Consider the following 6000-nt stretch of genomic DNA (forward strand, 5'->3'; position numbering starts at 1 on the left):
ACAATACTCAATGTCAAAAAAAACCCTGATTAAAAAATGGGCAGAAGGGCTTCCCTGGTGGTGCAGTGGTTGAGAGTCCACCTGCCGATGCAGGGGACATGGGTTCATGCCCCAGTCCAGGAAAATCCCACATGCTGCGGAGTGGCTGGGCCCGTGAGCCATGGCTGCTGAGCCTGCGTGTCTGGAGCCTGAGCTCCACAGTGGGAGAGACCACAACAGTGAGAGACCCGTGTACCGCAAAAAAAAAAAAAAAAAAAAAAAAGGCAGAAGACCAGAATAGACAATTTTCTTTTTAAAAAAAAAATTATTGAAATATAGTTGACTTACAGTGTTTTGTTAGTGATTCAGTTATACATATATATAATATATATATTAATTTTTTACATTATTTTCCATTATAGGTTATTATAAGATATTGAGTATAGTTCCTTGTGCTATACAGTAGGTCCTTGTTGGTTATGTATTTTACATATAGTAGTATGAATATTTTAATCCCAAACTCCTAATTTATCCCTCCCCCACTCCCTTTTGGTAACCATGTTTGTTTTCTATGTCTGTGTGTCTATTTCTGTTTTTTATATAAGTTAATTTGTATCATTTTTTTAGATTCCACATATAAGCAAAATCATACAATATTTGTTTCTCTCTGTCTGGTTTACTTCACTTAGTATGATAATCTCTAGGTCCATCCATGTTGCTGTAAATGGCATTATTTCATTTTTTTTAAATGGCTGAGTAATATTGCAATATATATATATATATATATATATATATATATATATATATATATCACATTTTCTTTATCCATTCATCTGTCAATGGACACTTAGGTTGCTTCCATGTCTAGGCTATTGTAAATTGTGCTGCTATGAACACTGGGCTGCATGTAACTTTTGAATTATGTTTTTCTCCAGATATATGCCCAGGAGTGGATTGCAGGTTTATATGTTAGCTCTATTTTTAGTTTTTTAAGGAACCTCCATACTGTCCTTCATAGTGGTTGTACCAATTTACATTCCCACCAACAGTGTAGGAGGGTTCCTTTTTCTCCACACCTTCTCCAACATTTATTATTTGTAGAGATTTTGATGTTGGCCATTCTGACTGCTGTGAGGTGACACCTCATTGTAGTTTTGACTTGTGTTTCTCTAATAATTAGCAATGTTGAACATCTTTTCATGTGCCTTTTGGCCATCTCTATGTCTTCTTTGGAGAAATGCCTATTTAGATCTTCTGCCCATTTTTTGGTTGGGTTGTTTTCTTTTTGTGATATTGGGCTATATGGGCTGTTGTGTATATTTTACAGATTAATCTTTTGTGAGTCACATCGTTTGCAAATATTTTCTCCCACAGAATAGACAACTCTTAGAATGGGAGAAAATATTTGCAAACGAAGGAATCAACAAGGGAATAATTTCCAAAATATACAAACAGCTCAAGCAGCTCGATATCAAAACAAACAAACAAATAAATCAAAAAAATGGATGGAAGATCTAAATAGACAATTCTTCAAAGAAGACATACAGATGGCTAAAAAACACATGAAAAGATGCTTAACAGTGCTAATTATTAGAGAAATGTAAATCAAAACTACAGTGAGGTATCACCTCACACGGGTCAGAATGGTCATCATCAAAAATCTACAAACAATAAATGCTGGAGAGGGTTTGGAGAAAAGAGAACCTTCCTACACTGTTGGTGGGAATGTAAATTGGTACAGCCACTATGGAGAACAGTATGGAAGTTCCTTAAAAAGTAAAAGTAGAGCTACCATATCATCCAGCAATCCCACTCCTGAGCAGATATCTGGAGAAAACCATAATTCAAAAAGATACATGCACCCCAGCGTTCATTGCAGCACTATTTACGATTGCCAGGACATGGAAGCGGCCTAAATGTCCATCAACAGAGGAATGGATAAAGACGACATGGTATATATATACAATGGAATATTACTCAGCCGTAAAAAGGAATGAAATAATGCCATTTACAGCAACATGGATGGACCTAGAGATTGTCATACTGAGTGATGTATGTCAGACAGAGAAAGACAGATATCATATGATATCACTTATATATGGAATCTAAAAAAAATGATACAAATGAACTTATATACAAAACAGAAATAAACTCACAGACATAGAAAACAAACATGCTTACCAAAGGGGAGTGGGAGAGGGATAAATTAGGAGATTGGTATTGACATATACACACTACTATATATAAAGTAGATAACTAATAAGGACTTACTGTATAGCACAGGGAACTCTACTCAATAGTCTGTAATGACCTATATGGGAAAAGAATCTAAAAAAGAGTGGATATATGTATATGTATAACTGATTCACTTTGCTGTACACCTGAAACTAACACAACATTGTAAATCAACTATACTCCAATAAAATTTTTTTTTAAATAAATAAAATAAAGTACTTATAGTAAAAATAAATAAATAAAACTAGTCAATGTAACCAAAAAGAGACAGACTTACAGCTATAGAGAATAAACTACTGGTTACCAGTGGGGATACGGTAAGGGGAAGGGGCAAGATAGGGGATATGGTAGGGGGAAGGGGCGAGATATGGTGGGGGAAGGGGCAAGATAGAGGTACAAATTACTATGCATAAAATAAGTAAGCTGCAAGGATATATTGTAAAGCACAGGGAATATAACCACTATTTTATAATAACTATAAATGGAATATAATTTATATAAATTTTGAGTCACTATGTTGTACACCTGAAACTAATATAATCTTAAAACTCAATTATACCTCAATTTGGAAAATAAATGAACTACATACAAACAATTTTTTTAAATGTGCACTATGTACACAATGGAATATTATTCAGCTTTACAAAAAGAAGGAAATTCTGACATATGCTACAGCATGGATGAAACTTGAGGACATTATGCTAAATGAAATAAGTTAGTCACAATAAGAGAAATAGTGTATGATTTCACATATATGAGGTATCTGGAGTAGTCAAATTCATTGAGACAGAAAATAAAATGGTGCTTGCCAGGGACTGGAGGAAAGTGCAAATAAGAAATTATTGTTAAATGGGTATAGAGTTTCAGTTCTGTAAGATGAAGAGTTGTGTAGATAGTTTGCACAACAATGTGAATGTAGTTAACACTACTGGACACTTAAAGATTGCTAAGACTATAAATATTGTTTTATATATTTTACCAGAATTAAAAATAAAGTAAATAAATAAATATCAAAAGCTTTAAAAAAAGAATGGAAAGTAAGGGTCGGCAAAGTTGTGGAGAAATTTGGACACTCCTACATTGCTGTGGGAATGTTAAATAGTGCAGTCTCTGCAGAAAACAATTTGGCAGTTCCTCTAAAAGCTAAACATTGAATTACATATGATCCAGCAATTCCACTCTGATGTATATACTCCAAAGAATTGAAAACAGGGACTCAAAATATATATTTGTATGCTAATGTTCATTGTAGTATTATCCACAATAGGGAAATGCAGAAACACTCCAAGTGTCCATGAACAAATGAATTGATAAATAAAGTGGGTATATACATACAATGGAATCTTATTCAGCCACTAAAAGGAATGAAATCTGATATAGGCCACTGTTACATGGATGAGCCTTGAAAACATTATGCTAAGTGAAATAAGTCAGAAATTAAAGGACAAATATTGTATGCTTCCACTTACATGAAATATCCAGAATAGGAAAATTCATAGACAGAAAGTAAATTATGGGTTACTGGGGGCTGGGGGGAGGGGGAGAAGAAAGAATTTTTGCTTAAAGGTTACAGAATCTCTGTTTGGGTTAAAGGAAAATTTTCAGAAATAGATAAGTGGCAATGGTTGCACAGCACTGAATGTAATGGTGTCACTGTGTACACTTAAAAATGGTTAAATTGGCAAGTGTTATACACATTTTATCACAATTAAAAAATATCCAAAAAAGAGGGGAAAAGTGAAAATAACAGCTACAAGTACTACTCTTACTTCTGTGATCTAGTGTAACCATTTGTAAAGTACCTCCTCCATGCCAGGTACTATTTTAGGTACTGGGGAAACAGTCATGAAGAACTGTGAGAAAAGACAGATGATAGGCAAACAAGTAAGGAATCAGGAAACTTAATTTATAGCCCAGCACTGTTGTAACCCTGGCACTATGTGGCTTCTGTTCTCCATGACCACTTCATGAGCCCCTGCCTTGGGCCAGACCCTAGAGACCTAGGTTGTAGAACTATGCTTTACATATGGTCAAGTTCATGGCAATGAGTAGTTACTCTGCAAGCAGTTTTTGCCTCTCCCTTCCCTCTGCTCTCTAGGTGGCCAATTTTGCCTTGTCCTGGATAGGCTTGAGCCTCAAACTCAAGAGCTGCCTTGGAATAACAGAATCCAGGCCAGGCATGGAGAATTTAGATGTTTCTCACCCTTCACAATATTCCCTTGTGTGCTGGCACCTCACAGCCTTCACCTCTCCTGGAATCAGTTCCTTGAGTGCCTGGACAGCTCCTAGCACTGTCCGTTCCCTGGTTTTTGTCCAGGCCTGGCTGACTGACTTCAGCCATCTCCTCCCTTCCCCATCTCACCCACCACGGACTTTGAAAGTCCAGGGCTCCAGCTTCAGGGCTCTCAACATAGACAAAATAATGGGCCAATTCAAGGCTTAATTTAGTTATTGACTATTTCGTGTCAAACAGGCAAAACCAAAACAAAGTAATTCATTCCTCAATTTGGCAAATATTTAAAGAGCCCCTGCTCTGATCCAGATGTTAGCAACTTCACTTTGCAGCCAGAATAATGGTGATAACCATTTCTTGAGCACCTATCATGTGCTGGACACGTCTCATGGATTAACTCACTGACTTTTCATACAACCCTGTGTAGGGGTGGGGATTATCCCCATTTTTCAGCAGAGAAGCTGAGGTTCAAAAAGACATGGCTAGGGCTTCCCTGGTGGCACAGTGGTTGAGAGTCCGCCTGCCGATGCAGGGGACACGGATTCATGCCCCAGTCTGTGAAGATCCCACATGCTGCGGAGCGGCTGGGCCTATGAGCCATGACCACTGAGCCTGCGTGTCCGGAGCCTGTGCTCCGCAAAGGGAGAGGCCACAACAGTGAGAGGCCTGCGTACTGCAAAAAAAAAAAAAAAAAAAAAAAAAAAAAAAAAAGACATGGCTAAGACCACTGAGGGGCCTGATGCACCTAGACCATTCCACAGCTCATGTATACACCACATAGCCAGTGCACCATGCACTCTGCCAAGACCTCACTTTTCAATGTACCACTACAATCCACACCACACACTGCTCACTTCACCCATGTTTCTCTTGTACACCTCGCATGTAACATCTCTTAGACATACTGTCTCTATCCAGTGTTTCTTGAATACCACACAGAAGCTGACATGCACATCCATACAGACAGACTTTACAGAGACACTGGTACAACTCCTCTTCCCCTGGCACTTTACACACATACACATATGTTTGCACAGGCCATGCAAATAATAGGCCCTGGGCTTCCCCTGTGGCACAGTGGTTAAGAATCCACCTGCCAATGCAGGGAACATGGGTTCAAGCCCGGGTCCGGGAAGATCCCACAGGCCGTGGAACAACTAAGCCCGTGCACCGCAACTACTGAGCCTGCACTCTAGAGCGCGAGAGCCACAACTACTGAGCCTCTGTGCCACAACTACTGAAGCCTGCACGCCTGGAGCCCGTGCTCCGCAATAGGAGAAGCCACCGCCTAGACCCTGTGCTCCGCAACAAGAGAAGCCACCACACAGCGCAATGAAGAGTAGCCCCTGCTCACCACAACTAGAGAAAGACTGCATGCAGCAATGAAGACCCAACGCAGCCAAAAACAAACAAACAAACAAATAAATAATAAGCCTTCCCACCCACTGTGTTCTGGTAACAAAACTAGGCACAGAGATTCTTCACTTATTCTGCCACATCCCCCTTTGAATCTCCTCCCTTCCCAGACCTGCTCTATCTCCACGTCAAGCGGT

This window comes from Mesoplodon densirostris, chromosome X, assembly GCF_025265405.1.
Source record: "Mesoplodon densirostris isolate mMesDen1 chromosome X, mMesDen1 primary haplotype, whole genome shotgun sequence".
NCBI lineage: Eukaryota > Metazoa > Chordata > Mammalia > Artiodactyla > Ziphiidae > Mesoplodon > Mesoplodon densirostris.